This window comes from Nyctibius grandis, chromosome Z (genome assembly GCF_013368605.1).
Source record: "Nyctibius grandis isolate bNycGra1 chromosome Z, bNycGra1.pri, whole genome shotgun sequence".
NCBI classification, from domain to species: Eukaryota; Metazoa; Chordata; class Aves; order Nyctibiiformes; family Nyctibiidae; genus Nyctibius; species Nyctibius grandis.
The window spans coordinates 16,563,708-16,588,127 of record NC_090695.1 but is presented as its reverse complement, the minus strand read 5'-3'; positions in this window follow the sequence as shown (position 1 = coordinate 16,588,127).

The following is a 24,420-nucleotide window of genomic DNA, read 5'->3' as shown; positions in this document are numbered from 1 at the left end:
CTGGGCCATCCAAACAACTTGGTCAGTTCTTCTACTAGTCTAATTTCTATATAATGATATGCAAATGAGACAGTTTTCAACATTTGAGTAAAAATCCAATTTCCTTGTGGTCAGTGTTTACTTCTAGGGTTTTGAACCCTCATGCTAGTAAAGAAATTGAACCTGCTGCTACCCAAGTTGAGCAATTAAGCTCCTGACTGGTGCTAGACACTGCTATTGCCATGGCTAAACTACATTTTTAGGGTATACTCTGTATTCTGAGCACAGCTCTCAGATGAAGGCCTGTGAGAGCAGAAAGAGTTGTTCATCTGTAGATCCTAACAGGGCTTGAGGCATTTAATTCTGCTAATCACAGAGCTGTTTGACTTTGCCAGGGCTGAAACTTCCCAAAGTAAGTGCTGAAGTTGTAGTTCTATGCTGAAAATTCTGACACCTTCAGACTTTGTTTGCTTTTAGGATTAGATGGCAACTTGGAGATTTTAAATTTATGTCATCTAATTGGAGTGCTATTTAGTTACTTAAGGATGATTTAGTCAGTAGAGGCAAACGAAAGGAGGAAGGAAGAGGGGAGAAGAAATTTTTCTAGGCACATATGATGGGTTACAAGCTTTGCAAAATAGAAGTATAAATGTATTTCTACACTTCACAATGTGACTATCCCTAAGGGAGAAGTGCTTACATAAAATGCATACATCAAAGGACTGTGTATACTCTAGGATGCATTTCCTTCCTCTCACAAATGCCATTGGAGTGCCAGCCTCTGTGTTTTCTTTTCACTCTTTCTTTCCCCTTTTTGACCGTCATTTCTTTCTGCCTTTATATATGTCTTTATCCTTCCTTTTTCTGCCTTGATTGTTTATGTTTCTTTAAAAGCTCAGTGACTGGAATACAAAGGCAAGGGATCTTGCTTATGAGAGTGTGGTGTTCTGAAATAACCATCACTGCTCTTGCAGATAGAATCATAGCAGTCCTCGCCTTATGTATAGACAGACTAGATCTGATAAGTGCACTGGTTACAACTCACAAATCCATTTGGAATAAGCAGAAGCAGCTAATTAGCTCCTCAAGTTAAGAAACAATTTTATTTCCTCCTGTCTATATCTTTCAAAATGCAAAATGATAGGCAGGCTTTCTGGCACTGGTGCTTCAATCCATCGATCTCTTGTTAAAGGTTGTGAAATCAAAACTAATGGAAGTACAGAAGGGCACAAAGTGAAACAGGTTATTATTTCATGAGTAGCTATATGCAGTGGAAAGTTTCACTGATTTCTGACTTCTGGGAGATTCAGAAGGGTAAGCTCAAGGACAAAAAAAAAACAACAAAAACCCCACCAAACAAGCAATGCACTACAGCAAAAGTCAAAAGTTCTGATGTAGCAGAAAAATCAATCTCAAAATCACACCAAAAATGCACACCAAAAATATCTGTCAGAACTTTTGTACAGGGCATAGGCATTTCAGCTCAGAGCTTGCAACTAGGGGCATTTTAGGATTCATCTCTTGAATGGCAAGAAACTATAATCTTGCAAATGGTTTTGATAAGGAGCAGTACATATCTGAACTGCCCCAACAACTCATGAGGAACTGAACTGTTACTGAGACAAAGATTCAGCCCTCCTTCCACTGCTGTGACAGACTGTTACCCTTGTGCCCTTTTGGGGAAACAGCTCAGAGCATCTCTGCTTGGCCAGTGAGAGAGAGAAATTGAGCTTTCTGTCCACTTGGTCACTGTGGGCAAGATTTGGCAAACAATCACCACAGACTTGGTAAAACAGTAAACTAAAGAGTGTAGTCCTTTTTGGCTTTACCAAGTAAAAGTTGTCATACAGGATGATGAATAATTTATTGTACTAGATCTGAGTCTAACACTGACCAGTAAAGGTTATTTTTATACTAGTGAGTTGGAAACACATTCTGCGGCAGTGTGCTAGTCACCCACACTGCACACCCTCCTCTCCGAATGAGCTGAACAGTTCCCTTGAATGAGAAATTGGCAGCTATGTTTTATCCTACCGAACCCTAAACTTCAAATGGCTGTAAATAGAGGCAGGTGCAGCTCTCAGCACAGCCCAGCCCAGCAGCACACCTTCCAGCCTCACTGCAGTGGGAGTCTAGACACCGTCAGCAGCAAGAGCTGGCTGTAATTCTGTGCTGTGGATAAAAGGCAGACCCTGACTTCATAGTTATGTGTGGCACGTGAACATGTTCACCAGCTGCAGGATGTGCGTGGTGCAGTCAGACAGGACTGAAGGTGTAGCCTGTCTGCCAAAGCTCAAGGAACAGCTGAAAGGGTCTTGTGCCACGGTTTTCTTCTGGCAACATGATGTGAGCACTGTGACTGTTGTTCACAGGGAGCACAGAACAGAATATATTCCCAGGATATACTAAAATGAGAAGGTTGATCCACACTTGTAAATCATATTGGGCTTATCTGTAACACAGTCTTGAAGTACGTTATGTTAGTTCTGCTAAAGTGCATGTTGCTTTGCTCTGTAGTCACAGTCATTGTTAAATTACAAACAATGTAATTTCATGGTAATTGTGATTCCATTCTGTCCTGGTTTGGCCTAAACCAGGCCGATTTTCCTTTCAGTGATTTTTACTTTCAGCTAAGTCTCCTCTAAGTAACTGCACTTTCTGAAACTAACTGCATGTTTTTGCGGACAGTGTCTGTTTCCAGGACTGATAACGCTCGAAGTTTGTAGTTATCACTGAGGCACCGGTAGGGATGTTATGCAGAAAGGCTCTTGCTGTACTTAGTCTTAGAGAAACCAAGGTCACTGCTGAATTCCTCACTGCTTACGAGTGAAGAGCCGAAGGGGGGTCGCAGCTGCAGGGGGGAGCGGACAGGGCAGGTGACCCAAAATTGACCAACGAGGGTATTCCATCCCACACACATCATTCTCAGTATAAAGCGGGGGGATCACGAGGGTCTCGCTCTCTTTCTGCTATGGCCGGTGTCCAGGGAGGACTCCGTCTGTTTTCCTGCTGCCCCCGATCCCGATCCGTGCGTTCCTGAATCCAGCTCTCGACCGTCGCTAGGCCCAGCCTGGGCCTTCCCGGAGCCTGCCCTGCAGTGCCGGTGGTGACGTGGCTGACTTCAGGGGAGCTCAATCTTGGTTTTGTATATATATTTGTATATATTTGATTATTTCTATTATTATTATTATACTTTTTTTCATTATTATAGTTTATTAAACTGTTTTAATTTTCCAACCCGGAAGTCTCTCTCCCTTTTCCCTTTCCCTTTCCCTTTGGGGGGAGGGGGGGGGATAACAGAGGGCATCTGCCACAGGTTTAATAGCCAGCCCAGCTTTAAACCGTGACACATTCCAATGTAATTATTAAAGAACAATGATTCCAAAGAGTTTCTCTAGTAAACAAAACTACCTCTGGCTTCATGACTTTTGACAAATTGATAGCATTAATTTAATAAAACATAAAAACCCTAGAAATAGTGGATTGTACAACTAGAATGAAATTGGAATCAGTAATTCAGTCAAGCTTATTAGCACACCAGAAAAAAAGCAAAAAAATCTTTGCAAACAAAAAGCAATCCAATTAAATCCAGCAACCAGTCTATGTGATTTAGTTTGGCAATCTTAATTACAATATATTAGTCTTAATTTTGGTTTCTTGCTCTGCTGTACTACCAGAGATCCCTCACACAATCAAGAATGCCACAGTGATCAAATAAATTAAAAATACCCCAGATACACAGAGGCCACTGCTGACATAAACCATTAATACTGAAAATATGGACTAACAGAAGAAACACACTGATGTAGTATCTGTCTGAAAGCATATTGATTCTCCAGTGCATTAATCCTTTACACTAAAGAATTATTGTCAAAGAATGAGTCACAGAACAAAATATAAGATGTGTTTTTTTCTGTTCTCATTTACAATATTTTTAAAAAGTGATTCAGGTATTTTTGATTTATTCTATTTTAATTTAACACGCTTGAGTCCAAAGCATAGGATGTTTCTCAGAGAATATTACATACCAACTGATCACAATGGTATTTGGTACAGAATATTTAGCAAAATATTTATATATACATATACATATATCTATAAATATGTATACATAAAAGACAGAAAGGCAATAAAAACTCATCTAATTTTAAAGAGGTGTTTAGATACTACAGGGAAAGAAGGTTTTTTTGGAAAGTAGACAATGAAAGACCTCCCTAGAAGAGGAAGTTGCACATACATTAGCTTATAAATTGCCAAAAAAAAAACCCACAGAGAAAGGCTGCGTATGTCATCTGAGTTTATGTCTTTCAGTTTAGTTCTTCTTCCTTACTAAATAAACTTTGAATAAGACTGATTGTGTGAAGTTACTGTGTACTGCCCTTTGCAAAGTTTTAATGAGAACTGCTAAGATCCACATCTTACATCATTGCCATTTTCTCATGGAAAAAAGTCTCATGATGAATTGCATTTAATAGAAATAATGCAAGTGATGGTTTTGCAGAAAATAAAATAATTAGCTTAGTAAAAGTGCAAATGCAAAAGAAGTGATATGTCAAAAACTCCCTTGAGAACTCAGAGGGTTCAAGTGTTCTCCTCAAAGGCTTACTGCATTCCAGAGATCCTTCCTGATGATCAGCACTGAACAAAGATACTTTTTCCTCCTTTAATTTCTGTGATACTAGCTCTCCATATGTCTCAGACAGCTGAAACAGGAAGAGCCTCTAATATCTTTGTCATACTTTGGAGAGGCTGGATGCTTGCTGAAGGATCACAGTGCTCCCATTTCTAAATTCTCCACACAACTATTTGGGAAACAATTTATTCGAAAAAAATTTCTTCAATTACCTTGAACTTTCATTTAAGATATAAATTAAAGAGCAAAAGAAAAAAAAATTAAGAACATTAAAACAAGGAAAGACCACTCAGAAAATATAAAAGTATTTTTCTTTATCTACTTCTGTGAGATAAAATTGGAAAAACCTTTTTCTTTCCTCCTCTTATCCATTTCCATTGGACCTGCAATTGACCTGGCTGATTCTCTGATTCTGTGATTCTGTGACTTACAAACTTATATATTCAAACATGCTGTGCATCTAGGGCTACACATCCTGGCGAGACTGCTTCTCTGGTAGAGCATGTAACTTTTGAACACTTGTGGAGTCTTTTCAGATACCAATACTCTCACTGAAATTTGTTCCTTTCTCTGTGTTATTCAGATATTTTCACTGAGCAGGATGGCAAGACGAAGGCTTTATTTTCATTGATGGCTCAGCTGATCCTATGGCTCTCCATGGCTGAAAGGTGGAAGTCTTTCTCCACTGCAGCCCCCAGCCACTGGTCCTGGCTGTGGTCCCAGTCTGCCCCTTAGGATGGGTCCTTCTGTGAGCTGACTGAACTCCGCTTCCTAACTCGAGGTAACTGGTGGGAGCACAAGCGAAGGAGTCGGACTTGTTACAGCGGTGAGATGATGGTAGGTTTGCTCACCCTGCCTTGTCAGCCTAAACAGTCCAATGAGCTGGAAAAAGGAAGTATGTCCTTAGGTTAGGTGCCACCTTCTGTGCTTGACTGACCCACTCACAAAGAGGAGTCTTTCCCCACTTCAGTGACCAAGGTTGAGTTTTCATGAAAGAGGCAACAAAGAGCCATGAGGGAAAGTTGTACATATGACTTTTTCAGACTTTACGCACAACATCCTCAGATACTGGCATTTCCTAAGACTTCTCCTGTAAGTCTTCCTTTCCCTCTTCTTCTAGCTTTTCCTTTTTCTGAAAACACCTGCTCAGCCTTTTAACCTGATGAACTTTATAGTCCTCAAGCAGCTGCTCTACTGTAAGGATGAGTCAAAAGAATAGTTATTCACAGTCTCTGATAGTTTGCTCTAGGGCATAGCAAAATAAAGGTGCTGAGTCTATAAACTCTGTACAGTAATATTAAATATAAGATTATAATATACATTAATTGACTTGGGGTGCAGAAATAATGTAAACAACTTAGAATTTTTCCAATATTTTTTTTGGAAATATTTTTTAGCTGCAAATCAGAATAGCAGTGCTTCATACTGATATTAGTGTATATTTGTATATTGTCTTTCTATTTAATAGGTTTAAGGCTGTCAAACCAAATGACCGTGTCAGTTTTGGATTTAATGATGTTAGCAATAGCTATAATATTTTCTGGAAAGTGGAATTATAGCCTTTTGCTGGTATTTCATGAAGTTATTTATTCTACTTGTATCCTATTGTTTACTTAACACATAGACAATCGACGTAGTTTAGTGTACTTTGAATATATGATAGTGAAGATTGTACAATTAATCAGAAACTAGAGAATATCAGAGGAAAAATATAAGACTACTTAGAAAATATTTTTCACCTGCAAAAACCCATGAAGTACAATTATCTAAATGATTTTCAAAAACATTTACAAAATCACAGAATTGCAGAATGGTTAGGGTTGGAAGGGACCTTTGGAGATCATCTAGTCCAACCCCCTGCCAAAGCAAGTTCAACTAAAGCAGGTTGCACAGGGTCGTGTCCAGGTGGGTTTTGAATATCTCCAGAGAAGGAGACTCCACAACCTCCCTGGGCAGCCTGTTCCAGTGCTCTGTCACCCTCAAAGTGAAGAACTTTTTCCTCATGTTCAGATGGAACTTCCCATGTTTCAGTTTGTGCCAGTTGACCCTTATCCTGTCACTGGGCACCACTGAGAAAAGTCTGGCCCCGTCCTCTTGACACCCGCCACTAAGATATTTTAAAGTATTGATAAGATCCCCCTCTCAGTCTTCTCTTCTCTAGACTAAACAGATGCAGCTCCCTCAGCCTCTCCTCATAAGAGAGATGCTCCAGTCCTCTAATCATCTTTGTAGCCCTTCGCTGGACTCTCTCCAGTAGTTCCTAATCTTTCTTGAACTGGGGGGCCCAGAACTGGACACAGTACTCCAGGTGTGGCCTCCCTAGGGCAGTGTAGAGGGGGAGGATAACTTCCCTCGACCTGCTGGCCACACTCTTCCTAATGCACCCCAGGATAGCATTGGCCTTCTTGGCCACAAGGGCACATTGCTGGCTCATGGTGAACTTCTTGTCCACCAGACTCCCAAGTCTTTCTCTGCAGAGCTGCTTTCCAGCTGTTTTCACATTTAATAGTGTAGAACAATTATAATATTAATCACATCTTCCACACTGCATGCGCCCAATTCAAAACCTTGAAAATTTTTTTCTAATGGCAGTTAAATTGCTGAAATTTAATAAGACATATTTGGGCTAGTGAATTGTACTCTAGATCAGTACTTTTTCCTATATCATTTGACAGAAACTTTCAGTGATATCTAATGCTAAAGTGCCTGTTACCCAGAATCTTGGGAGAGTGCGGTATACAATTGTGGTATTTCTGCCAATGAAAGAGACCATGCTCCATCATATAAAATGAAATTTAGTCAGAATAATGACAAAATAGGAACACTTGCAATTTCATTTGTGAGAATAAAAAAATATGGTTAGATCAAAGCCATCAATAGGCAGTGCCTTGCTAGTAATATGTGGCGTATGTTTGTTTGTTTTTTGAAAATTTCTATTCCAACTGAAGTTTCAGTGTTTTGAATTTTGTATCAATTTAGGACTGAGCTGAAGTATAAAAACAATTGGAATTATCTAGTGGAATATTGTCATGGCTGACAAAAATATTTTTTTAGGCAAGGTCCATTTAAACTTATGAATATCAGTCCTGATATTGCTTCATTCAAGAACAATCAAAGGGGACCTAACACAACTCTTATGAGCTCAAAACTAGAGACAATTCATATGGCTAAATGTGTGGATGTCTGCCTCTACGGTGAGCAAGGCACCGTAGGCTCGGTATTCTTCCCTAAAGTAGCACAATGTTCTTGACCTTCTTTACCACATTCTCTCTGTTTGTATTTCATCCAATACCCACATTTCCCTTCTTACTGCAAGGATTGTGATCTGGTCTCCTGATGTCCAGATCTTTCCAGTGGCTAACAGCCTCTGCTGCTAGGATTAGTGGTTAATTGTAGCCTGGTGCTTTGGTTCACCCTCTAGTGATAGTCCATTTCTGTGATAACCTTGACTGAAGAGTCAAAGAGAAGGTGACAAATCGCAGACTTAAATCACTTCAAGCTCTAAATAAAGGGTTTCTAGACTGGTTTTGGTGGTTTTTTTGATAGCAGCTGTTCACTGTTTCTCTGATGTAATAATAGCTGACAAGAAATACACTTCCTAAGACCAGTGCATCTTGGATTGACCCAATTTTCCAATTATCAGTGCTAAATTAAATGAATCGAATAAGTAAGTTAATGATATCCCATAGTCTTCAATTCATACAGTTTTTCTTTCTGATATTTGGATGAACGGTGATGAAGTTTTCCTGTGGCTATACACAAATCTTTGTACATTTTACAGGGGGAGTAACTATGATTCTCTTAATAGGAACTACTCTTAGTTGCTAGCTGGATTTTACATATGAGATTACACCTTCTCATAGACCCAGTGTAGTTTTGCTCATATTTTGGTGGACTATCCAGCAGTTCAGGGTTCCTGTACTAAATATCATTCCAGTCTTCAAAAAGGGCAAGAAGGAGGACCCAGGAAACTACAGGCTGGTCAGCCTCACCTCTATCCCTAGAAAGGTGATTGAACAGCTCATTCTGGATGTCATCTCTAAGCACGTGAAAGAAAATAAATTTATCAGGAACAGTCAACATGGATTCACCAAGGGGAAATCATGCTTGACCAATCTGATGGCCTTCTACGATGGGAGGACTGGCTAGGTAGATGAGGGGAGAGCAGTGGGTGTTGTCTATCTTGAATTCAGCAAGGCTTTTGACAATGTCTCCCATAACATCCTCATAGGAAAGCTCAGGAAGTGTGGGTTAGATGAGTGGACAGTGAGGTGGATTGAGAACTAGGTGATTGGCAGAGATCAGAGGGTTGTGATCAGTGGTGCTGAGTCTAGTTGGAGGCTTGTAGCTAGCAGTGTTCCCCAGGGATCAGTACTAGGTCCTGTCCTGTTTAACTTATCCATCAATGACACGGATGAAGGGACTGAGTGTACCCTCAGCAAGTTCACTGATGGCACAAAACCGGGAGGAGTGGCTGATACACCAGAAGGCTGCGCTGTCATTCAGCGAGACCTGGACAGGCTAGAGAGTTGGGCAGAGAGGAACCTCATGATATTCAACAAAGGCAAGTGTAGGGTCCTGCACCTAGGGAGGAATAACCCCATACACCAGTACAGGTTGGGGCTTGACCTGCTGGAAAGCAGCTCTGTGGAGAAGGACCTGGGAGTTCTGTTGGACAAAGTTCACCATGAGCCAACAATGTGCCCCTGTGGTCAAGAAGACCAATGCTATCCTGGGGTGCATTAGGAAGAGTGTGGCCAGCAGGTCGAGGGAAGTTATCCTCCCCCTCTACACTGCCCTAGGAGGCCACACCTGGAGTACTGTGTCCAGTTCTGGGCTCCCCTGTTCAAGAAAGACAAGGAACTACTGGAGAGAGTCCAGTGGAAGGCTACAAAGATGATTAGAGGAACTGGAGCATCTCTCCTACGAGGGAAGGCTGAGGGAGCTGCATCTGTTTAGTCTAGAGAAGAGAAGACAGGGGGGATTTTATCAATACTTTAAAATATCTTAGTGGCGGGTGTCAAAAGGGTGGGGCCAGACTCTTCTCAGTGGTGCCCAGTGACAGGACAAGGGGCAATGGGCACAAACTGAAACATGGGAAGTTCCATCTCAATATGAGGAGGAACTTCTTTACTTTGAGGTGACAGAGCTCTGGAACAGGCTGCCCAGGGAGGTTGTGGAGTCTCCTTCTCTGGAGATATTCAAAACCCACCTGGACACGACCCTGTGCAACCTGCTCTAGGTGAACCTACTTTGGCAGGGGGTTGGACTAGATGATCTCCAAAGGTCCCTTCCAACCCTAAATGTTCTGTGATTCTGTGATTTTGTAAATAACGTAACAAACTATGTTCTTTCTTAGCTGAAGAAGCTGAGAAAGTGTGGGCAGTATGTAATGACCTGTATCTGAGGGATGATGAAAATGAACTCTTGAAACCCAACTGATCTTTATTAGAGGAAATCTGGCTCAGGTACTGGACCTAACTGTGTGTTATGAACATAAACCATTTGTGTTCTCAAATGTGGCTGTCCAGAAAGTATATGAAAACAATCAGATTATCATTTGAAAAAACATGGAAGTCATAAAATATTTCAGTTTCTTTGGTGGCACTAAGGGAAAATGTTGTTCTGCTAGTTACACCTTCTTTACAGCCTTCAGCCTGACAAAGACCATAGCAAGCTGAATCACAGAACTTTTTAACCAGTAACCCTTATTCTTTATTATGGATGTGATAAACATCTTTTCAGTTACTGGATGAACTCATAATGATTGCTACATTGAGAATGGGGATTATTGGTCAGATTATTTGTTCATTTTATGATGGTTTCAGGACCATGACTCACACTGGTTTGGACAGTTCACTTCTAATATCCTGAACTGGGTTCCCCAGTGGGGTTTATCAGCTAGAGCAGAGTTTCTTGCTGGGTCCTACCAGATATCCTGGATAAATCAAGGAAACTCCAGCCCAGCTCAGCAAACATCACCCTTCTGATAATAGCACCTAGTTATTTGTATCACTAGGTCAGACCAAATCATGGTAATGGATCTTCCAGATGTTATGTAGAGCCTGCGCCTAGTGGCAGAAAACAAGATGCATGTGGTGGCATGCCCCGTCACATGACTTATTAGAACTCTGTGGATAAACAGAAAAGGCTGATCCACCATGGCTGAACAGAAATTGAGTCAATGGTTTGATATAATCACATATCAGTTAGTGTTCCATGATTCTATAAACTCACATATCAGATAGTGTTATCTAATATTATCTTGGGTTCACCTGGAATATTTTCAGTACAGAGTGAGTGATGTTGAAAACCGATAGTCCCACCCATGACGTGGAATGCTCAGAAATTCAGCAGTAGAGTCATCATCATCATCACTGAAAATGTTGTGTTGATCTCAGAAAGGACATTATTATTCCTCCATTTTGCTCCTGAGAGATGCTGTCCTATAACCTCCAAGTAATACTTTGGTTTCATTTTTGTGAGAAATAAAATCCAATCTGCATTCTGAAGTATGAGGCAACAGCTTGCAAATATTGTAATACCTTTTTTATTTACAGATGCTGTAGGTAATAGGTACTTCAGGTTTAGTAAAGTACATGATTGCTTTTTAAACTAAGCATTTTTTCATAATAATGCATTGTAAACAAATTGTTGTACTGTAAAACATCACCACTCTCTTACAAACCTCTAAAGTCCTTAAAAGCACTCACTCTTATTTGGCTTTTAAAAACTAGCTATTAATATTTACGTTTGTGACTGTGCACAAATACATAAAATCATCGTAAAAGCCAGAGGTTTAAGTGCCTGCCTTTCCATTCACCAGGTCAGAAAGAAATTTTAGATCTGTCTCAGAGGATTTCTTGCTATTACAAATATGAAACTGGGATGTTAAAATGAGAAAGAAGCAAATTTAATAATAATAATAAAAAATACTTGCAAGGGACAGAGCTCAGCTTGATGGCTCCAGAGAGTGGAAAGAGATTATGTTAAAGCATAAATGTAGTTTTAACATTTTTAAATCCAGAAGGTCTAATCTAATCTAATCTAATCCTTTTCAATCCAATTTTTTTAATGCAGCCTAGACATCAGCTTAAAGCTTGCACTTTTCTTTTGTAGGCCATTGCAAACAGAATCAGCATCTGTGCTGCCTTTCTAATATTCAACATTTCAAAAGGGATTTTAAATGAATCAGAAGTATAATTATGAAAAATAAACAAAGAAAAAGTTACAAATTGGACACCAGATATGTTATTTTTACTTTAAGGTGGAACAAATTATAATTCCTTTTGGTAAATATGCCTTTTCTGGTAAATGAAATAACTAAAAAAAAAAAAAGAAGATGACACTATTCCTGAGCTACCATAAGACTATAAATGCAAGAGTTACACAGGAAGAGCTTTTTAGTGTAATAATTCCTTTTTTTTTGTAAGTGATTTCATGCCAATAGCTCTATAAAGTCAGTAATTTGAATTTTATCTGCTGAGTTTTCTAAGACTGATGCTAATGGAATATATTAATAATCAGATAGAAAGCCTTGCTTTCTTTCCATTGTTTTTCTGATTTGTAGATGCTGCTGCATTATTGTACATTTTGAATTTCAAGTGAATCTTAAGTCCTTGCAAAGTGCAAAATAATATACTCTCAATTACCATGTTCCATAGTAAATATAGCATCTCTTCTGCTGGTACAAAGATTTTCAAGCTTTCGCTTGCCTGCGGCACCAGTCACGTGGTAAAATACTTGTTGTTGATGTAACAAATCTGTGTTGTTGAGTCATCCTTCTTTTAACACACTTGTTTCTCCAGAGCAATCTACATTATTCTATGAGAACTTTTCAGTTAGATTAAAAATTCTTAGGTGTTGGGGTAAAAAAGTTAAAACATGGATCAAAAGATGACCACCATGTATGTATATTAGGATATAATTCTTAAAACACACAGGTCTGGCTCTGCTTCTGGTAAAGTCAATGACAAAAGTCAGAGTGGGATTGTCTCCAGCAGGAAGTCATTTAAGTTAGCAGTGAATAGTTTGAAAATCCCACCTCTAAATGCTAGAGTTTTCCTAATGTTCTGAGATTTGTAGAAAAAATTTGTAGTGGCAGGGCAGAATCTGTTAGAAATGCTATGCATGTAAATATGAATTTGTTTTTCTTATACATCTGTAGTAGATCTTCTAGACATAATCTTGGGGCTCTTTCTAGAGTACAAAGAGTCTACTGGACTGGATTCCACTGAGTGGAAACCAAAAGTCCACTGAAAACAAGCAGAAAACTTCTGGACTTTTGTTACATTTATGATAACATTTTTGCTGTATTGACAATATCTCAAACTATCTTTTTTTAAAGCAGTATCAATGAGCTGTGGTGGATGGAGTTATGGAAGTGGTTTGTGTTATTCTGAGTTATTCAAAAAGAATGAGCACTGATGTGGACTCCCAAGTATAGATAAAGAGGTATGAATAAGAATGTTCAGAAGGGCCTGAGTGGTCTGAACGTACACATAACTAACTTTAAGCCTTAATGATGTTGACAAAACCAGATAATAATAAGTACAGTTTAGCATGTTGTAAAGCATTTTCTTTTACAATGAGCACAAATTTTGACTGCTTAGGACAGTATGTTGGACTCAAGAACCCTTTAATGTCAAAATTTAAGATAATGATGCATGATGAAAACTCACTATGAGTTACCACAAACTCTTGCATCTAAAGACAGCCTGAAATGAACCTTCAGTGTCTAATTCTGAAGTCAATCAGGATCAGTCTGATGACTACTCAAAGGACTGCCTATATCAGGATCCATTTATCCTTTCTGCCTTTTGTATAAAACCCTCTAATTAATCAGGTTCAGGATCAAATAAACAGTATACAAGACAAAAGTGCTGAGTAGGGTTTAGAAGTGCATGTGCAGCAGTCAGGATGTACCATATTCCCCACCCTTTTTTCATGCATAAGGAGGACTGCAGATGAGCAGAATTTAACCCACACTTATACTGTGAGAGAAAAGCTTTCATATCGCTTCCAAAATCTCAGAGGTTCTCTTCAAGTTCTCTCCAAAGAGGACATTTTCACTCGATGATGCCAAGCGCAGTTTTAAGATTGTTTCATGCAGGACCATTTTCTGCTATGTCCCCGTGAAAGGTGTGCGCCTACGTAGACAGAAGAAGCAGTCGAACTGTTTTCAGTGTTTTTGTTATGTGCTAAATGTACTTATGAATAGAGCTAGGATAATTCTTTACTAGAAGTTTTTTACTAGTAGCTGAAAAGTGCAAACTCATTCCTGTAAAAAGACTCTGAACTTGTGCCAAGTTAATTAAGTCATTTCAGCAAAAAAAAAACCTTGAAAAAAAGAACAAAATTCCCTTCCCCTCAGCCCCAGTACATTCTAGACTAACATCACTAGAATTCCAGCAGCTTAAAAGCAGTCATATAAAGCAGGCATAGAAGAATATCATCACTTTGGCAAGCTCCAAATGCACACACCTAAGCTGGGGGAACTGAGAAAGCTTCCCCTGTCTCACCCTGGATGTATGCACACCGGCCATATTAAAACTCTTTTCTGGAATGAGTGTATGTGTGTGCACCACAACATGCTTTAACTGGAAGAAGACCTGAATAAACAAGGAAACAGAGACTTTAATGCATTTGAATTGGCCCTCTGGTTGGGGGAATCAAAGGACCCAGAGTTCGGACTGCACCTAGGAGCATAAATCCATCCTGCAGTTTAGACGAAGCTCTTAAAAAGGAGGATGCTGTAATGCTATCATAACACTGTCAGCTATTACTACTGAAGCTTCTCAAAAGCCAGCTAAAATGCAGACTTACCAGTTCCAGCTTTCACTATGTTTTTTTTTGCTAGCACACTTTTAAAAACAGTACTAATAAGCTCTAAAATATTTTAGTTCATACACAAGAAAACACACCAGTCAGATACAATAAGAAAAAGAAAAGATATATTTAAAAGGTGCAGCAGTTTAGATTACACATTTAAATTATCAAAATAAAATTTAGCTAATGTTTAGAGGATTTCCTAACATTGGTTTAGTAGATGTATGTGTATTGAAACTGCCTGGGGGAGGAGGCAAGCTCTGAATGTATTTAGGCCTTTCTGTCAGATAAAGTAACAAAGACCAGTTTTGTGTTTGTTCTAAATTACATTATACAGAGGCATAGCAGCCTCTGAGTTAGAGGAGTGTAAACTCTCATAGTCAATAACTTGTTTATGTCTGCATTTTCTTAATTTCTTGTGAATAAATGGCTGCAAAGAATACTGGGCAACAGTGAATCCAGATACTCATTTTACATTGTGACTCTTTGTAAGCTGGCCTTTCCACTTTCAAAATGACTCTCTAGACCACACAGTCAACCTGGGGAAATAAATAGAACTCTGTGGTTTTGAAATAAGCATGGCGCATTCAGTCCAAATCTTCCCCTGACCAGCGAACATTTTATGTTTGCACATCTGGACTCACAATGTCTTGTGTGTACCGAGGCTGGGATCTGCCCAGGGATCTATTCATTCATTAAGAAGTTTCTTTCATGTACAAAACTGCTGACATTGGAACAGGAGCAATTACAGTTTTGATTTTCTATTTGCCTGTTCCTTTTGGGGGCAACACATGATCCTTCCAGCTGCATTGCACTTTTGCACACACTGTTTAACACTGTGCAACATTGCACATACTGTTTAACAATGCCTCCTTTTTAGGCTATGGGTTGTGGGGCATAAGCAGAACCGCAAACCAAGTTTTTTCCATTAAAATGGGATATTAAGGCTTCATTCCAGCCTAAAAAAAAGAGTATGAAATATTCCTGATCACTTCCATTTTTGCATACTAGTTTAGTCAAGTGCATGATATAACCCTAAACAATTAAATAATTAATGGAAGGCAAACTTCACTGATGGATGCAGGGGGAAAAAGAAAGTTTTATTTTACCACTTTGTGATAGCTTTTTTCCCCCCGCTTCTGACTTTCTGTTGACATTGGTGTTGCTTATCTTTTCCAGCCTCCCACACATATTGATTACCTCTCAAGCTGATGCCCTCTGTTATCCCTTGACTTGCTGCTTTATCTGGCTCTGTAACACTTGTACATTTTTAGTTACTTCTGTTTGTACACATGAGCCAAATTTATCCTTGGTTTACTGCCAAGGAGTCACATCAAGTACAAATTTGACCCTTTCAATCTTCCTTACTGCTTCTGAATTCAAGTTTCCAAACACAGATGAAGACTAGTTCCCCATGATGAAGTAAGTATTTATAGCATAGGGCCTGACCCTGCACACAGAGAGAAACACCATGCCTCTAATCAAAGCCACAGCTTCTTCATAAGCTCAAGCACATGATTTTAAGTCTGTGTCAGACTTCCTCACTCGCTGTCCCTTCGTCTCTACTTTTTATTCTACTGGCAAGGAAAAGGGTATCAAAAGCCTCTGTCAGACTAATAAACATAAGTCTGTGTAGCATGTTCACCTACATGAGATCTGGCCTAAATTAACTTCTCCACTAAAATGAAACTTACATGTAGAAGGAGATTAGAACTTGTGAGGATCTCAGTATTTACCATGATTCTTTAATCACTGTTTACACTCCTCACTGCAAATCATGATCCTTTGAAATTTTGATGCTTTCATCCTATGCCACAGAGTCCAACCCTTGCATGTGTTATCCAACATGCAGACAGCAAAACATAATTTCAGTATTTATTATTCTTACATACCATTTTATTTCATTTTGTTTCTTGTAATATTTTTTAAAATTTCATTTTAAAAAGAATGAAAATGATGATTCATTTTTTAAAAACACAAAATTATGAAACTCGTTTAAAATTGCTGACTTTTGATTTCTTTAAAAAAAAGGGAAGAGAAACAATAGAAACAGACATTTCTTGTGTTTTAAATATCTTAATCTTTTTCAATAATCTTATTTCAATGAAAATATTCTACTGTTGGTATTTAACGTTGAAGGATTCCTTCTGCCATTTTTACAGTTTTCTTGTTGTAAAGTGTGTCATTTACCAGCTACGATGTACATCTATCTACAACCATCCTCCTACCACATTTCTTCCACAAATGTATATTGTAATTCAAGATGATATCTAATTTATAAATGTACCCTAAGACATTTCAGCAGAAGCCCTTAAATAAGATCCTAGCATCAGAGATTCTGAATCTCTTGTACCTGCTGAGCTCATATACAAGTATTGAGAATTACGAAGTCCGGAAGGCAGTGAATAAGGTGAACGTAGAATGATTTCATTCATCAAATCTCAGGATGATAGAACTAGGGGGCAATTTATGAAACTCGTAGGAGATCAATTTAAAGCAGATAAAATACCTTTTTATACTGCAGTCTGTGAATTTCTAGAACTTGTTGCCACAGGGATTGCAGAGATAGGCATTACTAGCAGGTTCAGAAAAAGTTTAGATGAAGTAAGCATATCCTCAAAGGGACAACAGAAGGCCTAAGCAGGGCTACATTGCCTAATATTTAGGATATTGGGGAATTATGAGAAGAATGGCCCTCAGCAGTGTGAGGCTTACATGCTTTCCCAAAATAGCATCTTCTACTGTCACCATCAGACTGAATACTGAACTAAAAGAATGTTCGCTGGTCTGATCCATCAGGGTGTTTTTCTTCTTCATGAACATGGCACTCCAGGATCTTTTCTGCATGCATGACATCTACCCACAGCTACAGCCTTCGCTTCAGTTTCAGGGAAGCCCAATGTTAATCTTCCTGTCTAGCCTTGCTTGCAATGCCAGTTAGTCTAAGAAAGCAACCTGCAATAGGTTGTTCTGTCGGAGGCAGATCATCTCACTGCATTTGGAAGCATTAGGGATACATGGTGACAAATGAGAGCCAAACATGAACTGCCACATCTGCAAGTGCTTCCATGTTCCAAGGACTTAATTTCAAACTGCCTCCACTTCCATACTCACGACTTTCTCAAAGCCTTAACCCTTTGTGAATGTAGGGCTACTTTGAATACTAAACACATTTTAGCTGCAGAATTATGTCTTCAGACAAACACAGAGATTGCCAGTGGCTGATGTTTACTCACACAAATTTGTATCACACTATTGACTTCTCTGCTGGAGAAGATAAAACTCTGTACTTCTCACTCTTTGCCCACAGATTGCTAGAGTTACACTGCTGAGCACATAGCTTTTGGTGTGTATAACTACTCTACTGTGTATTTCCAAAGCTGATTTGAAGCCTTCTTTGTGACCTTGTGATCTTGAGCTGTCTGTATGCCACTGAGTCCTCAAGCATAAGTTTGAGGAGGAGAATGTCCCCAGGGGACAGCTGAGGACTGTGACAGGTTCCAGTGACACTTCTTTGCCCTGCTTCTCCTGGGAGTGATATGGAAACCTCTGTGACAACTCTGCACAGAGGAGAGTCTTCTGTGACTACCCAGGAAGTGTCACATCCAAGCTACACATAATGTAGCATAAATGATAGAATATCATTTATTTTTAAAGCACAATTCTTATTTTTTATATGCAGAAAATATTATAGTCCTTGTTATTAGAAGCAACACAGTTTACTCTGTTTTGGTCTCAAAGTACAGAAAAATGCTACTCAATTTGAAGGCATCTAAAACATGCAGCAACAATTTTCAAGTGAGATATAGTTATTAATATATTTTCCTATATATTTTTGCCTTCAGTATTTCATCCGTTTTCCTTCAACTTTCCCTGTCTTTGGGGAAGACTGGCAAAAATGGACAGACTTACAGTGAATTTTTTTTCTGGTTGCACATCTTCCTCTGCACACCTTTTGCACATGGGTTTTGCTTCCAGATAACAACAAACTACTTCATTCAAATTTATTGTAGCAGGAAAGAAATAGTAAAAATTTTTAATCAGTTCACCAATAGACTAGCAGATACTGTGCAGTAAATTCATTCAGTTGTTCCATTCAGCTGTTTTGACTCTGAATAGGTTAGAAAGGCGACAACATTAAGAAATAGTAATGTAATCACAATAAACGTTGTAAAAACTTATGTATGACTTCTGTTTTAATTAGCTTGTACAACATAACCTTGAGGACAGCTTATTAATGCCAGTATTTTTAAGGATGTGGAGCCTTTCTCATTACTATGGTGTTCACTGTGATGTAATTACTCATTTTCCTTTGTTTTTCCTGAAGTAATCAATGTAAAACAATTTTTTCACAGTAATTATAAATATCACACATTTTATATATATGGTTACATTGGAATTTACATATATTTTCAACTGTTTAATGTAAAGTTGGAAAATGAGGTTACACAGTGAAAAATTTGACTTAAAGAATTTTATGTAATTCTTACTGCAATCATTGAAAAACATACCTTCTCTGACAAGCAAAGATGTTTGCCTGTACATGTAAAACATTTTCATTTCAAACATACTTTCTGCCTTTCTGTTTTTTAAGGTAAAAAACCTAAAGTTGCATGTGAAATGCAGAAAATAGAAAGCCCCTTTTAAAGAAATCTCTAATCATACCATGCAATAATCTAATGAAGACTGTGCATTTGTGGTGTGAGAACCCACAAGTGATGATTCCTTACTTTCTCTAGGAGATTTATTCTCATCATAAAACACTTCATTGGCAGAAGTGTTTCCTCATATTTATCTCACATTTCCCCTTTTTAAAACATTATTTTATTACCTTTGATTTGTTGTACTATATGCTTTCAATTATACTTCAAGTCCTTTTCATCAATTGCTGTGAGAATCTGACTTTTATGCTGTTTGTGAAATCTCTTGATTCCTAGAGCAGTTTGGTAGCTAACAGTAATCAAAAAATCTAGATGAGAAATGGAACTTCTTGAAAGCATTACATTCTGGTACACAGTGTAATAAATTATATATTGCATGTACTACTAGTACAGTCATTATATGTTGAATGTAGCCTGCAAAGAAGCAAGGCAGTTTGGAGACAATATATAGAAAGCTGATGGGTTTAGTTTTCCATATTCAAGTGAAATTTAGCTGTTATTTTTGAGACAAGTGTGATTTTCATTAGTTTTTAAAGTAAATTAATGAAGATATTAAATGAATATATCAATAACTACACAAGAAACACAAGATTTGAAACCTTGAATATTTTACAGTTTTCTTTCTTTTTCCAGTGGGGATTCAGAAATATCATATTTTTTCTTATAATCCTTCTTGTTGACACATGAGGTTGTCAGAAGCGTTGTCAGTAAGCACTTGGCATTTACATCATGTGTCACAAACAAGGTCTGTCCAGCTGTGCCATTTTTAAAGCAAAGAATTGGAGCACAGGGATGCAGAGTCTCGCCTGTGATTGGGGAACCTCCCCAATCTCTGATCTTAAAATTAGATGAGCTTTCCACTGCTGACCTAATGATCCATCATTATGGAGAGGAATGAGTGTATTTGTAACACAGAAAAAGTACAGAGAAACATAATCATCACTAATAGAACCTTGATCTGGAGAACAGAGTTCTGATACGAAGCATTTTCACTGTGCTCATGTCCTTCCTGGGATCTCCTGTGGCTGATCACTAAAGAACAGATGCGAGAGCAGTTTGCCATGACTTGCGGCTTTCCTTATTGTTGTTTGCTATTTTCTTGTCAAACATATTATGTGGTTATGAAACTAGGCTGTGTTTTCAAAGGAGAAAAAAGTAATATTTTACAAATTTACCCCCACCATAAAAGCCAAACTTCCTACTTTCAACATGTGTCATGCACATAGTATCCAGTTTAAAATACTAGGGAGTTTGTTTACCTCTGCGAGTAAAGTTGGCCTAAGCCTGTTCTCTGTCATCCCCTTAGCCACTCTAGAGGTTGAGTGTGAGCATAGTATTCCTCTCATACATTGCGGATGTTATCTAAACTTGGGCTCAAGTGGGTGACCTGTGCAATGGCTTGGACCTTGGCCCAAGAATATATAATAAACTCCTAAATTAGTCAGACTTCCCTCACCAGGTATGTATCCTGTCTTGATATTTCTCACAGAACTCACATTCTTGCCTGGTAGTTACAAGCTGAAAGTCATACCAGCAAAACAATGTGAATACCAATGATATTAAAAAGGCAAGTACTGGAGGTTGTCTGCCAGCCATTCAAATTTATTTTTCTTCTGTACAACACACACAGTTTGATAGTGTTCTTTGAAATCATGCAATAAAAGGTTTTGGTCAGTTATGTTCTTTTATATACAAGCTTACCACTGTACAGTCTCTCTTATATAAGAAAATCAGCTGCCAGTTTATTTCCAAAAAAATGAATTTATGTTCATTTTGTGTGAAATATTCTGGAAGAATACAATGGAATACTTCATAGCTGAAGGAGGTGTTTTCTTAAAGCCTGCATGAAAAGAACTATGGGGATTAAAATCATCAGTCCTGCATTGAGTATTATCAGTCCTGAATCTCTAAACAGCAATAAGCCTTGTCTGGAATTCACATTCAAGCTCATATGACGGGAAATTTTACATTTAGAATTGATGGTACCAGAAACCCCATGAATAATCACCATTAGGTATTGACAAAACACTTAGGGTCTTTTGAAATCAATTTGTCTGGAGAGATTGATACACCCCTGGGCCACATTTAAACCAAATATAAAAAATTGGTTTCCATCTGGTTTTGTACATAAGCTAAAACCAAATCAAGATGAGGGGATGAAGAATTTCTAGAAAATCCTGAGATGAGATGTAAGGGTTTGATTAGGCTCATCTGCTTTTCATAGCCCACCTGAGAATTTCTGAGGCTAATTCTGAAGGGTAACAGTTTGAGTGCAGCTTTCTTTTTAACGTATGAAATGTTTCAGGTGCAATTAATTTTGTTTGCAATTATGCTAATTGAGGTGTCTAAGTTCCTCATATCTGAATATCATTAGATGATCAGAAGCCTTAAACGATGTATTTTCATGCTTTTCCCTTATATGCACATCTACCTATACTCGACCCTATTTATCTCCCTATCTTTTGAAAATGTAATTTCTGAGATTTTTGTGGACTTCTGGGTCACTCAGAAAGCCACAGTCTGGGCCATATTTACAGGCCCAGTGCTCTGCAGAAGCAAAAGCTGTAAGACAGAGGCAGCAGAAATACCTCTGGAATGGTGAAAGCATCAGAAAATTACAGGTTGCAAAGCATTTCAGGGAAGAAAAGACCAAAGGTTCAAACGCACAAAGTCTTATCAACTCGTGCAGAAACACCCAGAGAAAAGGAAGGGAGGGAATTTGTTGAGAGTCTGTGATGACATGAGTAGTGTATATCCAAAAAGAAATCATCAGTAAATATTTTTAAATTTTGGACACATCTCTGAACCTCCTGCTGGTAGAAGCGACATCTTCATATTAATGTAAATTAACTTGTGTTTGTGACAGATAGCTAATGAGCTGATGCTTAGTCCAAATGCTAAAGCACTGGTGCCGTTTCTAGTTTGTTGATTCCTTGAGCCCCACTGAACCCCCACAGCATGGCCGCAGACCAGGCTGAGGGCCCTGGCTGGGGCTGCCATGGGACAGGGGGAAGGTGGGCCCCTGGTAGGGCTGGTCAGGGCAGGGAAAGCTCAGTGGTGACCCCTGGACCCTGGTGAGAGTTACTTGCAGCAGGACCTCAGCAGGAATCCAGTCTCCCAGGAGGATTTCTTTCTCCACCCAGACTTCCCTGGCCATCTGACTTTACTGGCCTTCAAGTCAGCACTGTGCTTCCCTTCATGCTCTGCTAAATCTTCTGCATGGTATGCAGTGGCCTAGGGATCCTCACATCCTTCACTATCCAGACTTGTCACTACATCCCACAAAACCTTAAGAACAATATGACTGCGATGCTTCCTCCCTCAGCTGTAGAATGCTCCTCAGCAGTGGCACAGGAATTGGCAAGAGGAGGGTGGAAAGCTCTGTGCAGGGTAAATGCTGTTACCCTTATGTTTCCTGTTGGTTGCCTGTGGTAGAAAGATGCTAAACTATTTGCTCTTATTGTGGTTCCAAAAGGTGGATGAGTTTAGTGTGCCTAGCACCAGGTATAGCTGAAAGGTGAAATAGGCTGAGTTCAGACAGACTTCTTCTGCTGGCATGCACTCATTGAACAGCTACCTTGACCTTGCAACGTCAGACACTACTTGTCCATCTTTCTGTTCTGTCCTCCTCCACCCACCCTTGGCAGAGTGCATCATCCTACATCAGACCCCGTCCCATCAGATTTCTCAGCTTCCCTGCTTGGTTTCACCAGTTCCTTCTCAGTCTAGAGAGCCTCACCAGATACAGCTGGTCAAAGAAGAACTGGTGGAGCAGAAGAGAAGCAGTAGCACTGAGTATGAAGGATTTGCCCATTACATGCAGTTGTATGGAAGAAATGCCAAAGACTGGCATTTCTGACTCCTCCGACTTTGAGAGAGGAGTGCTTTCGTAATGGAGAAGTGGTGGTCCTCTTTTCCACCTCCAAAAAGGGCAAATCAGCAGACTTTGTAACATCTATAAACCGGCTTTTAAAGTAGGGAAGAAGAAACCCCTTAAGATCTATGTCTTTTCCCTGCTGCATACATAGGCAGTGGGAAAGGAGAAAACAAGAAAAACAAAGCTTCGTGTTAATTAAAATTTATAGTCAAGATATTAAAATACAGAAAGTATGAAAATAAATAACATTTTCTTTGCATTTTAAATGCAGTTCAATGTGTAGAGTCACCTTAAAAATCTTAGAATATATTAGCATATGTTTAAAAATCTTATATCTAAGTGGAAGAATATGCTTAGGGAAGAATATAGGAGACTTTAAAATCCGTAGTGCCACGTACAAGGCAAGTGACATTTCATATTTAGCATTGTATTCAGCCTTTATCAGTTCTGACTGAAAAGTATATACTTCTAGTTGGCAGAATCCAAAAGTAGGATTAATAAAGAAATTAACAAAATATTGCACCGAAAAAAGGAAGAGATCTTTTCCTTGGGGAAAATATTAATACAAGAAAGGCAAAAGATATATACTAAAATGATGAACAATGGAAAGGCACTCAAGAAGTATTCTTCGACCTTTCTTATGAATGTAAGAGCAATGAATCAATTAAATAAACCTGTCATTCTAAGGTAAGACAAGGAAATAGGCTTCACCCTAAGCAAAATGAGTCAGCAGAACTTGTTACATCATGCTAATACATAACGCCACTGAGCTGACTGAAACACTCTGTTTAAGTATTGAAAACTGCTTATTGCAGGATTGTTTTTTCGAAACCATTTGATACTCTACAGTAAGAGGCTTTTCACAAGATGGACTACCAGTCTGATCTGACGTGGTAATTTATGTATTTGCAGTCTGGTATTCTGTAGTGTTTTAGGGCCTATGTCTGAAAGTTAAAAACTTCATGGATTTGTCTACGGGTTGCCAAGGGACAGCTCACCCAAGGGTTTAACCTTGCCCTGTGTGCCTATCCAGCTCAGTACGTAACACTCTTTCTGTTCCCTGCCTCAACATGCCTGACAATCTTCATAGATAGGAGGACAATAGGTAAGTATTGAGTGTATAATTAGCAGCACCAAATCATGAGCAATAGAAACAATTTGCTGTGTTCCTAGCATAGGTACAGTGCAACTAATCAAAAGCACAGAAGTGGTACAAATATTTAAGAGATGGTTTATCTGCAATGTGTGTAAGGAGTTGCATGAGTCTCTCTAATACTACTGTGTGGTTACTGTCTTCGTAACTCTGTAGCAGCTGCACAGGGATGAACTGCACCCACAAAGCCAAGTGAGCAAAAGATCTGTGAAGGGAAGAGGGAGTAGATCAAACACAGTTGAACAAAACAGGTTTTCAGGGTTCAGGTGTTTGTGACAAAGATATATGG